A 14,673-nucleotide genomic window follows, 5' to 3' on the forward strand; every position below is an offset into this window, starting at 1 on the left:
ACGCTCACTTTGAATGATTAAGCGATGTCAAAGTGAAATTGTGTTATCTATACAATGGAAATGCACTTGTAAAAGCTTCAGGACAGAGGGGAACAAGCTGAAAAACTCAATCTATTGGCTAACAGGGAAAGAGATGTAAATATGAGATCCATATAGCCACACACAATTATGAAACGTAATGACGGTTATTGCTCAGAGAACACTTCGCAGACACTGAAGTGTTGAATTAAGTTAATTAAAGCTTTCTCCAGTTTTCTGCTAAGGCGGGTAATTTTATAGAAAAGGTTCTCAGTAGCTCCATTCCAAAATTCACAGATAGGGATGATTAAACTAAACAACTAAATCTTTTCTACTCATTCGTCTCTCACCAAAGTCTAATGATCCCAAAGCTACAGACTGATTATTTAACAAATCACTAAAAGTCTTACTAAATGTTGGAGGTATTAGAAACATCTACACACATACTAGAAGCCTACTAAGTGTTCACAAAAGTATTCCACACAGAATTATTGATAATAACATGATGGAAAAGTGGTTTTTTGTAAACCTCATGCATTTATAGCAAAAGATTAGAGACCATTGCTGAAAGCTCTTAGCAGCTCCAACACCTGCTGAAGATTTAGGCTTAGGTGATAATACCTGGAGGCAAAGGCTTGGGCAAGATGACCTTTCCCAGTTCTTTTCACAAAACTTTAAGCTATTAAGTCTAGTTTCCCTGATTTTGTTCCAACTGTTGCAACAACAGTTGAGAAGTGAGGTTAATGTATTTGTTAATCATCGGTACATAGATTCTATATTTCCCAATTTGAATATATACATTAATGTGACAGCACCAACCACCAGCAAACAGGTAAAATTCCCCAGCATGGATACATGTCCTAAGCTCTGCTCTTGTCAGACAAAATACTGGAGCAAATAGAAGCTTTGGGGAGACCAAAAAATGACAATTTTAAGGTCCAATGGAAAAAAAACAAGAGAGGAAATGTAGGAACTTCCAGAGTTACTTAGTGAGGTCATGTCCTACACCTACAGAACTTAGGAATTATTATATTAACATATCTAAGCCCTATCAGGCTGACCAAGGTCAGCATCTCCTCTGAAATATTAGGGTAGGACAATCTTTTTCTGTGTGCATCCTATTCCCTTCCCCGTCCTACTCCCTTCCCCGTCCTACTCCCTTACTCTTTGTTTTCCACTATTCAAATCCAGTTATTTACAGGGTGAAATGCCTCATTTAATTTCCTGGAACTGTGTAATCATTTTTTTCAAAAAGCTAAGAACAATGAGAAGTGTTTCAACTCGTGTGGTTTCACAGTCTACTCATCACCAACACAGTTGCTCTGAATCGAAGACATTTTACAGGCATTTTAATTGCTGGTCTCCAAGCAATTGGCCATTTCCAAGTTAAAAAAAAAAAAAAGTAGCATTTCAGGAACTATGCAAAACAGAAGAACTATGAACTATTCACAATGAATCATATAATCACAGACTCCCAGAACTTGAGGGATTGGAAGGGACCTGGAAAGCTCATCCAGTGCAATCCCCCCATGGAGCAGGAACACCCAGATGAGGTTACACAGGAAGGTGTCCAGGCGGGTTGGAATGTCTGCACAGAAGGAGACTCCACAACCTCCCTGGGCAGCCTGGGCCAGGCTCTGCCACCCTCACCAGGAACAAGTTTCTTCTCATATTTAGGTGGAAACTCCTGTGTCCCAGTTTGCACCCATTACCCCTTGTCCTATCATTGGTTGTCACTGAGAAGAGCCTGGCTCCATCCTCCTGACACTCACCCTTTGTATATTTGTAAACATTAATGAGGTCACCCCTCAGTCTCCTTTTCTCCAAACTAAAGAGCCCCAGCTCCCTCAGCCTTTCCTCACACGGGAGATGCTCCACTCCCATGTTCATCTTGGTTGCCCTACGCTGGACTCTCTCCAGCAGTTCCCTGTCCTGCTGGAACTGAGGGGCCACAACTGGACACAAGATTCCAGGTGTGGTCTCCCCAGGGCAGAGCAGAGGGGCAGGAGAACCTCTCTGACCTACTGACCACCCCCTTCTAACCCACCCCAGGTACCATTGGCTTCCTGGCCACAAGGGCCCAGTGCTGGCTCATGGTCACCCTGCTGTCCCCAGGACCCCCAGGTCCCTTTCCCCTACACTGCTCTCTAATGGATCATTCCCCAACTTATACTGGAACCTGGGATAGTGAAAGGTAAATATCTTAATAAACATTGTTGTCAGTGGAATGCAGCCAAAGGCAAAAATCATGAAGGACTTGACTGCTTAAGGTGCTACAGAACCTTATTACTACAAATCCCAAAAAGGTCTGGAGATCGATTGCCCCAACCCCATTCTAATTCTCATTGGTTTGTAGCAATTAAAATAATGAGGTTGCCTTTTTACTATTTTTAGCGTTCAGATTTCTAGACTTTGTTTTCTTCCAGGAAGCTTTTCCCCCACTCAGAAAACACTGATGCTGTCACACAATGGCACTGGCTCTCACACGACGCACAGCAGCACCAGGGGTTCTAATGGATGGCTTCAGAATTTCAGGCTGGACACCACGAATTCCACCTTCCAAGCAGGAATTAAAACATGAAAGAACAAAAATCGGCCACCGAAACTTACCTGTATCTCCCCACCAAGGCTGCCGAGACCCACCAGAGCAATAATGAGCATTTTCAAAGCTCAGAGTCCACTGAAGTTTTGAGTGTGTGGGTCAACATCAGTTTAATTTGAGAGCGGCTTTCGCATGACTTTTAGGTTTTTACAAGTTTAATAAAAATCAGCAATTGAACACAGGGGGGAAAAAAGCCTAAATTAGTTCCCAACAGAAACAAATGCTGGAAAAACCTCTCTAATGTATATAGCTTGAGCCTGCCAAACAAATAGGAAACATGTGGCTCCAGCCCGTCCATAGCATATGGCATCTCTTGGCCAGTCGGAATGCTGGTGGGAGATACAGGCTGGATTCATCCAGCAGTTCGTTTTATATGGATAACTGGCTCAAGCTGTGGAAGCCAAGTAATTCCCTTTGGAGGAAACAGATAGCAAAGTGGAGACCGAGAAAAACCCTGTGGAGGAATAGAGAGAACAAACAACAGCAGGAAGAAATATCTCCAGAATAATTCCACTGCTAGTTACTCTGTGTCTGCACTGGGGCTGAGGGATTTTTAGAAGTCCCAATGCCAAATGAAAGCAACAAGGGAAGCCTGAGGTACAATATTCCCCTTGGCATGAAGGCACACCTTTCCCCAGCGTCTTTCCACGACAGAGCTCATGTTTGCACAGTAATCCATCCATCTCCAAAGGATGACCATGAGCCAGCACTGGGCCCTTGTGGCCAGGAAGCCAATGGTACCTGGGGTGGGTTAGAAGGGGGTGGTCAGTAGGTCAGAGAGGTTCTCCTGCCCCTCTGCTCTGCCCTGGGGAGACCACACCTGGAATCTTGTGTCCAGTTGTGGCCCCTCAGTTCCAGCAGGACAGGGAACTGCTGCAGAGAGTCCAGCGCAGCCACCAAGATGCTGCAGGGAGTGGAGCATCTCCCGTGTGAGGAAAGGCTGAGGGAGCTGGGGCTCTGGAGCTGGACAAGAGGAGACTGAGGGGGGACTCATTCATGGGATCAATATGGAAAGGGGGAGTGTCAGGAGGATGGAGCCAGGCTCTTCTGGTGACAACCAATGATAGGACAAGGGGTAATGGGTACAAACTGGAACACAGGAGGTTCCACTTAAATTTGAGAAGAAACTTGTTCCTGGTGAGGGTGGCAGAGCCTGGCCCAGGCTGCCCAGGGAGGTTGTGGAGTCTCCTTCTCTGCAGACATTCCAACCCACCTGGACACCTTCCTGTGTAACCTCATCTGGGTGTTCCTGCTCCATGGGGGGATTGCACGGGATGAGCTTTCCAGGGCCCTTCCAACCCCTGACATTCTGGGATTCTGTGACTTTCAAGTCACAGGACAGCACGCCGCTCCAAGCCTCACTACACGTTGAACCAGTAGACCTTAGCAGGAAGGCTTCTCTCCTCTCCTCCCCGGTGCTCAAAGTAAATACTACAGCTCCCCACCTCCAGCCTTGAAATTTGTGTTCCAGTGATTTAGGATCATCAAAACTGCCATATGTTCTCAGGGACTGCAAGGAGCTGCATCTGAGAAGCCTCACTATACCACCCCCACACTTACAAGGCCTAAGCAACGTGTTGGTTTTTTTTAAAACTTTGCTAGTAGCTCACTTTCAGTTCCATCCTTCCTGCTGGCTGGAATTACACACAACCTTGGTTTTTCCCCTGCCTTCTTACACACACTTTTCATTCTTGCTCCTTTCTCTCAGTTTTGAGAACAACTCATTCCAGCATTCTGCACTCACAATCAAAGCAGCAGCTGAAGGCTACAGCTTAGAAATCCGGCGGGTCTCGGAGGAACAAAAATCAAACAGAACCTGCTTTCCCAGCAGCAACGCTGCAACTCGGCAGCCCCTGGAACAGCCCTGCCCACCTGAATTATGTGCTCTGGAAAGGTAACTGATATCAGTTTTACCACCGTTTCAAGAAGTGACAAAGTAGAACTCCCTCACTCCACATATAAAAACACCTTGCAGGTAAGGGGAATAAGAATGAAAAGTGTGTGTAAGAAGGTAGGGGAAAAACTGTGCTCAACAGATGCTTTGGATCTAAAGCGGGCGTTTGGCTCAGTGAGGAATGAGCTGGTTAAGCTTAGCACAGCCCAGCTAACAGCAGATCTTCTCCTGCTCCCCTTAGAGATCCGGTGATGCTCAAGAGAGGAGGAATTTGCACCAGGTAGTACAGAGACCTGCTGGTGCTGGGCTGCACATCTCTTGTGCTGCTGTAGAAGCACCAACCGTTCCTTTTCCCCCCAGCAGCTCTCAGGTGTCTGGGGAAATGCCACAAAAGCCCTAATTTTGGGCCATGTGCTAATTCACCTGTGAGAGGCTGCATATGGTTTCGGCAATTCTCTGCCATACATTTGTAGATACGTAACTGGTTTGGCTTGTAACAGGTTTAATGCTAGAGTGAGGTTATGGTTGGACTCAACCTTGAGGGTGTCTTCCAACTGAAATGATTCTGTGGTCAAACTAGATGGTTTCTGAGACACACAGAGTTTAGCGAGAGATCACAGAATCCCAGAATGTCAGGGATTGGAAGGGACCTGGAAAGCTCATCCAGTGCAATCCCCCCATGGAGCAGGAACACCCAGATGAGGTTACACAGGAAGGTGTCCAGGCGGGTTGGAATGTCTGCACAGAAGGAGACTCCACAACCCCCCTGGGCAGCCTGGGCCAGGCTCTGCCACCCTCACTGGGAAGACGTTTCTTCTCATATTTAAGTGAAACCTCCTGTGTTGCAGTTTGTACCCATTACCCCTTGTCCTATCATTGGTTGTCACCGAGAAGAGCCTGGCTCCATCCTCCTGACACTCCCCCTTTCCATATTGACCCCCATGAATGAGTCACCCCTCAGTCTCCTCTTGTCCAGCTCCAGAGCCCCAGCTCCCTCAGCCTTTCCTCACACGGGAGATGCTCCACTCCCTTCAGCATCTTGGGGGCTGCGCTGGACTCTCTCCAGCAGTTCCCTGTCCTGCTGGAACTGAGGGGCCACAGCTGGACACAAGATTCCAGGTGTGGTCTCCCCAGGGCAGAGCAGAGGGGCAGGAGAACCTCTCTGACCTACTGACCACCCCCCCTCTAATCCACCCCAGGCACCATTGGCTTCCTGGCCACAAGGGCCCAGTGCTGGCTCATGGTCACCCTGCTGTCCCCAGGACCCCCAGGTCCCTTTCCCCTACACTGCTCTCTAATAGGTCATTCCTCAACTTATACTGGAACCCAGGGTTGTTCCTGCCCAGATACAAGACTCTACACTTGTCCTTGTTATATTTCATTAAATTTCTCCCCGCCCAAGTCTCCAGCCTGTCCAGGTCTCTGGATGGTAGCACAGCCTCTGGCATGTCAGCCACTCCTCCAACCATTTCTGCCATGGGTCAGTCTCTGGGAATGTGTCAGTCTCTTCACCTCTGAGAAAAGTCTGATATGATTCCTCTCCATCACTGCCTCACCCTGACTGGGCACATCTTGTACAATTGTTGCCCTGAGGCTGGTGAGAGCCCAGCCCAGGTTGGCCAGAGAGGTGGTGGATAAGAATACACAACACTTTCATTAAAAACAAACAAACAAACAAAACCACCAACAACAATGATTCTTAGCACTCTGCTTTTTTAGCGAAGATGCAGAAAAAGAACAGCACGCAAAACTTTAAAAAATGCCACGTCTTCAGCAGACTGGACATGGGCAGCATGGGCGGCTGTGGCCTGGAAACCAGCAGAAAGGTCAGTATGGCTGAAAAATTGGAACACTTTCCTCTTGCACAACGACAGATTTGTGTCAAATATCTCCAGAAAAGCCTTTTTATCAACCAATAAACCACAAGGAGGCAAAACAGCAGCAGACCACCCCTTCTGCAGGAACGTATGAAGTCTGTAAAATAACGCGACCTAAGATGGTTACACCAGTGCTGGATTTCTCCAAGTGCAACAAGAAAACCCACGTTTTCCTTGCACTACTTTTTTATGGGCTATTCTTTGAGATCTCTAAAAGCTCCTGGACATACTGATGAACTAGTGGATATTCTTCAAATTAGTCTTCTCTAATAGGCATGCCACTGTTTCAACCAATAACAGACACAACAGCACAGCAAACATTCTGGCTTAAGGATCAAACCCAAAGAAAGGCTTGCAAAGCACATGTTGTTTCTTTTTCCCCTCCCCAAAAATTCTACTAATTGTTTCAGTAAGAGATTCTCCATTTATCTACTGCATAGATTCACATCGACCCTCAGCCAGATGTTTCCTATCGAGGAGCATCCTTTGCTCTCTCCCGCACAAAGTTGTTCATTTCCCTCAGTCATCTTCAGCCCAAGAGTTCAAGAACAGGGCACGACTACATTAACTTAACACTATGAGGTCAAACCTTCCATGTAGGAGCGTGTCAATGAATCGGAGAAGCAGATCCCCGAATCTGCACAGCCCTTAGGCTGCCGCTTCCAAGGCTTGCAGGTTTAATCCACTTCTAGAAATTGAGATTTAGCTGCTTTCTTCTGGTGTGCAATGTTTCCAAGAAAAAGAAAGCTCTGCATTTGGAAATCTAAGCTTCACAGGTCACTTGTGCCTAGCTAGCTCCCCAAAGATCATGAGACGGATTAAACATTATTATGGTATCAACTCTCCTGCCCTATAGCAGAAGCAAAGGCTAAAATCCATTAAGAAAAAAGAGGCAGATGTCTCACAGGAAGGGCTGCTCCTAGAATCGCAGTTTTAGTTTAGTTAATTAGGTTGGATTAGGACAATAAAATGATTTATGGGAACACTTTGGTTTTCTTTGTCGGTAGTCAGGCTGACCGACACCACGCTGACGTGTTTAAAATTAATGACAGCAGTGCCTTCGTGAGTTAAATGCTTTTCTTACTTGGCTGCCGGCCTTCCATTTCTTTTACAAAAAGAGAACACAAGCAACACTCAGGGACGTCAGACAAAAGATCTTGCAACTGAAGAGAAAAAGGGAGCTTTAGCTAGCAAGGAAGGAATACTTTTGAAGCAAAGAACACATCACATTTCCACAGGATTTTTGGCCTGACCACCAGAGCCAGCAGACATGAGGTTACTGTGAGAAAACACACCAAAAGCTCACGATCACGACACCGACGTTTTGCCCACATCAGAAAAATATGCCCACTTAGCAAGTTTCCCCATGAAATTATGACAAATGTCAATTCACGTAACGTTAACTAAATGCTGTTTGCAATTTCACTCTGCCTCCACTTAAACTCAACAGTAATCGTCCGGAATTACTGCTTCTGTAACACTAGATTTCAATAACACTGAAAATTCACACTGACCTCTGGCTACTAATACCGCTATTATATATAATTTTCCTCTAGCCTGTTGCAAAGAAAATAAAGAGACATTATCAATGGGTTTCACGTGCCTGCAGGAGGGGCTGAAATAACCGTACCAACCAGAATCACAGGCCCAGCTGTTGAAAACATCTGCATCTGCTTCCTGCCCCGCTCCCTACAAACCCAGTGTTCTTCCTTCCTTTCCTTACAAACAAGCGGAACATTGGAGCTGCAACACCATCTCTGCACACATCTTTTGAATACCAATGCTAAGACCTTGTCCGTCTCTAATATTTCAGCTGTCAGTGTCCTCTCGACAACTAAACGAGTGTTAGGAAATGGTCAAAAAAGGCCAAAGTTGGCAAACACAGATAAAAGAATATGCCACCGTAAATAAATTAAGTTTTGTACACAGCACTTGGGTATTTCTGACAAAAAATTTTGATGCATATACTGAACTGCCCACAAGCAAATGATTTATTCTTCTCCAGTGCACGGTAAACAGAATAGAGCAATGCTTGCCCTCTGAAAAACACCAATTAACTGCAAAAACACTACGAATTCCTTACTGGCTTCACGCAGTTTTGTTCATTTGTTAAATGACGCAAGCACTAACAGGCTGGGGGAAAGTTAAAAACGCACAGTATTTGGACAATAGATACCTGACATTTAAAGAAACAGTTTAAAACTCTGTATGTGTGGCACTGCCTGCAATCCCAGTCCCAACAATTGAGTTTGTGTGTGAAACCTGCAATCCAGCTTTCTTCAATCCGCCAGCTGCAAATCACCTCCCTTGAAACTCATGGTACCTGGGCTCTATACAGAAGAATAACATCAGCAAATAGCCTGATTTATTTACACTTCAAACTTTTATGGCTTTCAAGGCATTCATGAGTTTGTTCTTATGTTCCCTTTCATGCTGGGTTTGGAGATTTGAGGAAGGGACAGAAGGGACACCACATTTGTCTCTCGCGTACATCAAAGCCATCTGCTCCAAGCCCACATGTGGGGTTGTGTGCTACTACTGCAGCAATTTGCCATTTATCAACTCAATAGGCAGATGTTAAACGATTTTCTCCATTTGCTGGATTGGTGATGCTGTGCAATTTTAGACAGGCGGCCAATGCAGCGCACGCCACCCCTTCTGCACGAGACGCCTCCAAACACGCCATCCCCATCATTGTTTTGGTTCCTGCAACAAGTAAGGAGGCAACAATTTAAAATATTTCTAGATAAGCTACTGTAAAGCTGGGTCAGGACTGGCAGACACTTGACTACATGCTGTTATTCCAGGGAATAACATAGAGTTACTCCTACAAAAGCAAATATTCAAAACACATCTTCAAAACGCATAACGGGTGTTGACTGAATTGCACAGATTTGAATTAGGGGACCCAAACCAGCAATGCTGCAGCCACTAGACTCAAGTCCTACCTTATACTCAGGACTCCTGACCAGCTCTGATAAAGAAACCCATGTTTTTGCATTTCATAATTCAAGGTGTTAAAAGCAGCTTGAAATACATGGCAGTTTATACTAATGGACAGCTAATATGATACAGTAGCTTGGGAATTGCTTTGTAAATCACAAACTTTTGGTGGTTGTGAATCGCATTCTGTCATTCTGTGAACACTTTACCTCCCTAACCAGTGAATCATTTTCCTTCCAGTCTCACCTTTTAGCTTTTCTAACCCTTTAAACCTTCATTTTCCCTTTCCTTTTTCTTCCATGTGTATTCAGTAATATTACGCTTTCGTCCATCTTTTAATTTAAGTCTGTAGCTTTCCTCTTACAGTCAGCTTGCTGAATTTCTTGCTAAAGCCAGAGACAGCTCAGAGGCATCACACAAAACTGTGGCAGATCCATCAACTGCCCACAGCATCCATCCTTTACCCCAAAATCCAGAATGCTCCTTTGGGCAAATTACTGTCTGCACATCACTGCTGCACTTTCTATTGCAACCGTGCTGAGGACACATTTCACCTGCTTTGGAAGCCCAGGAGACGTTTATGTTTATCACTGCCCTGTACTGAGTTTCATCTGTTTGATCCATAACATTAACTGGGTTTTGAACAATTGTTTCAGGCTGCCAGTACATTCACATTCCTCTCAATTTTGCAGTTTGTGTATTGGTAGCCAACAATAATTTATTCAGACTTTGTAAAGTCGTATACAACTTCTCATTTACTCCACCAGTCTTCCCTTGTCATTATCTCAAATGATCACTACAGAGTGTAGACAGATCCACCCACTGGTATTACAGCTTAGATTTCCATGTACCTGTCAATACCGATTACAACCGAATGATTAAGATACTTTTTGGAAGACACATCTGTTCCTGTTTCAGCATCAACCCACCACTCACTCATATCACCATCTAACAGAAAAACGCATATGGGCATGAATTTTCCGAGTGCTTTTGCAGAGTATTTTATATTTTCTATATGAAAAGGAAGCAAAACAGCCCAGAAAAGGAGGACCAAAAAGTTGAACACATTCCTGCCAGGATGCTGCTTTGGAACAAGACCTCTTGCAATCCACTGAGCATTCAAGATTCTCTATGTGCAACAAGCAGGGAAGAAAATAAGAGATAAGCAATTGAGCTCTGCTGGTCCTGGTCACGCTGTTAGGACTTAGTACCTTCGTAGAATAGAGCTGGTTCTCCCCATCTCTGCAGTAAGGAAGCCTAATAAACCTCCTCAATAAAAGCAAAAGAAGCTGAAGAGACTAGCAGGCTACTAAAAGAGACTTTGCACAAACTCCTGGCATTAGTTCCCTAAGTGCAGGATTTCTCTGGAAGACGACGAGCCCATACATTTAAACATAAAGGCAAAAATACCATTTTGCCACTGCAGCTGGAGCACACCCCCGAAAACTCTTGATACACCCACAAAAATATCAGTAATTAGTGAAGGATGCAACAGTGTTTGTAGCTGAACGCTGTCGCGCCAACAGTCTACGATTCATTTATATACATCAGGAACAAAAGCAGCAGATGCCTGGCTACGCTTGCGTACTTGGACATGCCAAGCACACAAAATAGCCATGAATTAGAATCCTTAACTAAAAACCAGACCAAAAAATACAGTGATAAAGTCCCCTCAAGGGCTTCTATCAATACACAGACTGAAAGATTTGTACACTCGGCGTGTCAGCAGCGAACGCTTCTGTGAATCAAAGCACCCGGGAGCACCAATCCACGCCGCCTGCCAAAGGAGAGCACGGAATAACAAGATGAGAAGCTGCATATCATTCAGTAGCTTCCAGAAGCCATAAACTCAATCTGACACAAATCAATTTTACATTAAGACAGTCAAAGACTCTCCAGACAGTTACCTTAACAGACCTGTTAAGAAGCTGCACAAAAATCGCTGAAGAGCAAAGAAATAAAAGATGTGAACTTCCTCTTGCCAAAAAGCTGTTTAGTGCTTATAGGAAGCAGATACATTTTTATAAAGCCCAACAAAGGGCAGAAGTTGCTTTCTAGACTGCACAACATACAGCATTGTCCTGCTAGAAAGCACACTTTGACAGAACAAAACCCAAAGCAAACAGATTCTTTTCTATTGATCTGAGATTCCTACAGAAAACCCAACAAGTCACCCCAACAAACTGGACTTCATGGAGACTACCAACAAAAATAATTCCTGCAGAATAGCTCAACGGGTTCTTGAACCAAGTTAGACAAACATTACTAACAGTAGGTCTCGGAGGAAAAGCGAGTTAAGCCCAGCTTTTGAATAAGCATCATTTTGGGGGCAGAAGGCCCAGCGGGGTAAGTCTGTAGGATCTGTGTTCTCCATGGATAACGGTGGTAGGTGACCAGCAGACTCTTTGTATGCTGATACTCAAGTAGAGGGAATAGCATGCAAGTTAACAGCACACATCTCACATGTGGAAAATGCTCACTTTTGAGTCCTGTGAGTCTACAGTAAACAAAAGTTCTTCTAATTTTTCCACTCATCACTTATACAAATAACCAAGCATCTTCCTGTGTAAAGTTCAGAGCTTCCTCACATTCCTTAAACACAACTTAGTATATTTTAAAAACACACACACACTTTGCTTAAACTCTGAGCTACTTAAGTGATTTAAGTCAACAAGATAAACAGCAGTCAAAACGCAATCATGATTTACGCTGCTGCACGGGAGTTGAAAAATCAACTTGTGAACAAGTGGGAAGCGAGGAGCTTTCTGCACGACACGTGCCTTGCCAAGCTCGTTTGGAAACACAACTCGCTGTAACCCCTCCAGTGCTGCCTCTGAATCCGTACTGAATGAAAACTAGTCTGGCCCTGATTCCTAAGATTCAGTTTCTTTAAAAAAACAGCTAGGGAGAAGAAGCCAGCCATGTGTTTGTGGAGAAGATGGCACGGCTCTGCCTCCCCATCCTGCAAACTGAGAAGGACAGCGAGAAAGCAACAAGTACATATCCCATTTTCAGGCACCCATCGGAACTAAAACAAGGTGTTAACAACCGAATTCGGTATTCGTTTATCAGAACGTTTTGTCCCCGGCTGTTGCTACAGAGTTTTTAACAGTACAAGTTAACAGCCAGGTTCACAAAATACATTTGATACTAGCACAGGGATGTTCGGGCTGAAAGCCACGTATTTAACTGCAGCATCTGCCTATTCAGTAACTTCAGTGTGGATCACTAGATGGGGAAAATTCAATATCAACGGTACATTACAGAGTAAAGCACATATACAAGAACTGTCCGAGAGCACTTAAGCTAAAATAGTAGTGTAGGGGAAAGGGACCTGGGGGTCCTGGGGACAGCAGGATGACCATGAGCCAGCACTGGGCCCTTGTGGCCAGGAAGCCAATGGTACCTGGGGTGGGTTAGAAGGGGGTGGTCAGTAGGTCAGAGAGGTTCTCCTGCCCCTCTGCTCTGCCCTGGGGAGACCACACCTGGAATCTTGTGTCCAGTTGTGGCCCCTCAGTTCCAGCAGGACAGGGAACTGCTGGAGAGAGTCCAGCGCAGCCACCAAGATGCTGAAGGGAGTGGAGCATCTCCCGTGTGAGGAAAGGCTGAGGGAGCTGGGGCTCTGGAGCTGGACAAGAGGAGACTGAGGGGGGACCTCATTGATGTTTACAGATATATAAAGGGTGAGTGTCAGGAGGATGGAGCCAGGCTCTTCTCGGTGACAACCAGTGATAGGACAAGGGGCAATGGGTACAAACTGGAACACAGGAGGTTCCACTTAAATATGAGAAGAAACTTGTTCCTGGTGAGGGTGGCAGAGCCTGGCCCAGGCTGCCCAGGGAGGTTGTGGAGTCTCCTTCTGTGCAGACATTCCAACCCGCCTGGACACCTTCCTGTGTAACCTCATCTGGGTGTTCCTGCTCCATGGGGGGATTGCACTGGATGAGCTTTTCAGGTCCCTTCCAACCCCTGACATTCTGGGATTCTGTGAAATACGGGTTGTGTTTATCTCTAAATAGTTTGATACCAGAGTGGAGCCAAAGAGACCTTCAATAGGTCAGTCCAGCACAGTCACTGCTGCAAATACAGCACATCCTCAGCCCCCAGAGCACAGGGCTCTACCTACCTGATCATTTAGCTAAATTTTAAGAGCCAGAGTATGAAAGGGTGAGCACAGGGCAATTAACACCCAGGAAAATGCAAGACATTTGACAGAGTAGCCACGTGTGTTTCACTTCGAGCAGATAAAGACCACCACAGCCCACTACTATTCCGAGATGGCAGCAAAATCCCTCCCTCTATAGCTTTGGAATGGAATAAATTTTGCTTCCTCTTGATTGTAGCGAAGGATATTGTGCGGCACAATCCCCAGTGTTCACAGAAAGCAATTAGAGGATTAGTCGCCTCTATTGGTCTCAGTTCCTGTTATTATCATTGTGTTCTCAAATTCAACTCTTCTGTCATTTCCCTGTAAGATTGATTCAGGCAGGGAGGAGGACGGAAAATTTATGTCCCTAAAATTTAAATCTATAATGCCAGCTTGAAAATTCAAGCCACAAAGATTCGTTTTAAAATATACAATACTGGAATTTGGTTTTAGGAGGCGTTGCTAGATGCACTCAAACCCAGAAGTTACCACTTATCTCTTCCGCAGTTTATTAAAATTTAAAGCAAGCTTTATAGGCGAATTGCTTTATATTCATGTGTAATCTTAGATAGGAAAACGCCATGCACTTCATACAAGATGATTTTACCACTGATATGACCTGTTTCTCTCTCAAACACACAGGCTCGCTCAAAAATAAGCAAGGCAGAACTCCAACCTGCATTAACACATATTTTTCCCATATGTACCTTTAGTAATAAGCCCCAAATCTAAACATATGGTCAAAAAGATACAGAATAAGACTAAAGTTGCAGTAGCGAAAGTACAGGATACTTCACTATTTCTATGAAAAGTACAGACTAGTGGCCAGTGATGTATGGGATATGGGATTTGGGGTTTTATATTGAACGAAACAAACGCCGAGGAACAATATTCAACAATGACACAATGCAATTCGCAGGCCCACAGCATAAATAAAACATGGTTTTAATTAGGGCTATAGCATATCAAGTGCTTCTGAGGATAAAGCAGTCTATGTTTATGTGGAGAATATAGAAGGCGTATAAAATTATATACCACTTCAAGTACCTTCCCCCTCACCCCCAGCACGCCTGGGTACAAGTTCTTTACATAAAAATTAATCATGTTTCCCAGTATTAAGTGATTTAAATAATGTGTTTAACTCTGTGTCTTAAACTACTAGATTTCTTAAATCAGATTCTTAAACCAGGTT

General features: G+C 44.7%; 1 protein-coding gene across 2 annotated transcripts in view; it reads right to left on the reverse strand.

Moving 5' to 3' along the window:
- The window catches only part of PELI2 (pellino E3 ubiquitin protein ligase family member 2), an 80,914-nt gene that overhangs the window by 15,548 nt on the left and 50,693 nt on the right, over positions 1-14,673 (reverse strand). The gene's annotated exons all lie outside the window — the stretch shown is intronic.

The sequence above is a fragment of the Streptopelia decaocto genome (genome assembly GCF_964273445.1).
Source record: "Streptopelia decaocto genome assembly, chromosome: 7".
Classification (NCBI taxonomy): Eukaryota; Metazoa; Chordata; class Aves; order Columbiformes; family Columbidae; genus Streptopelia; species Streptopelia decaocto.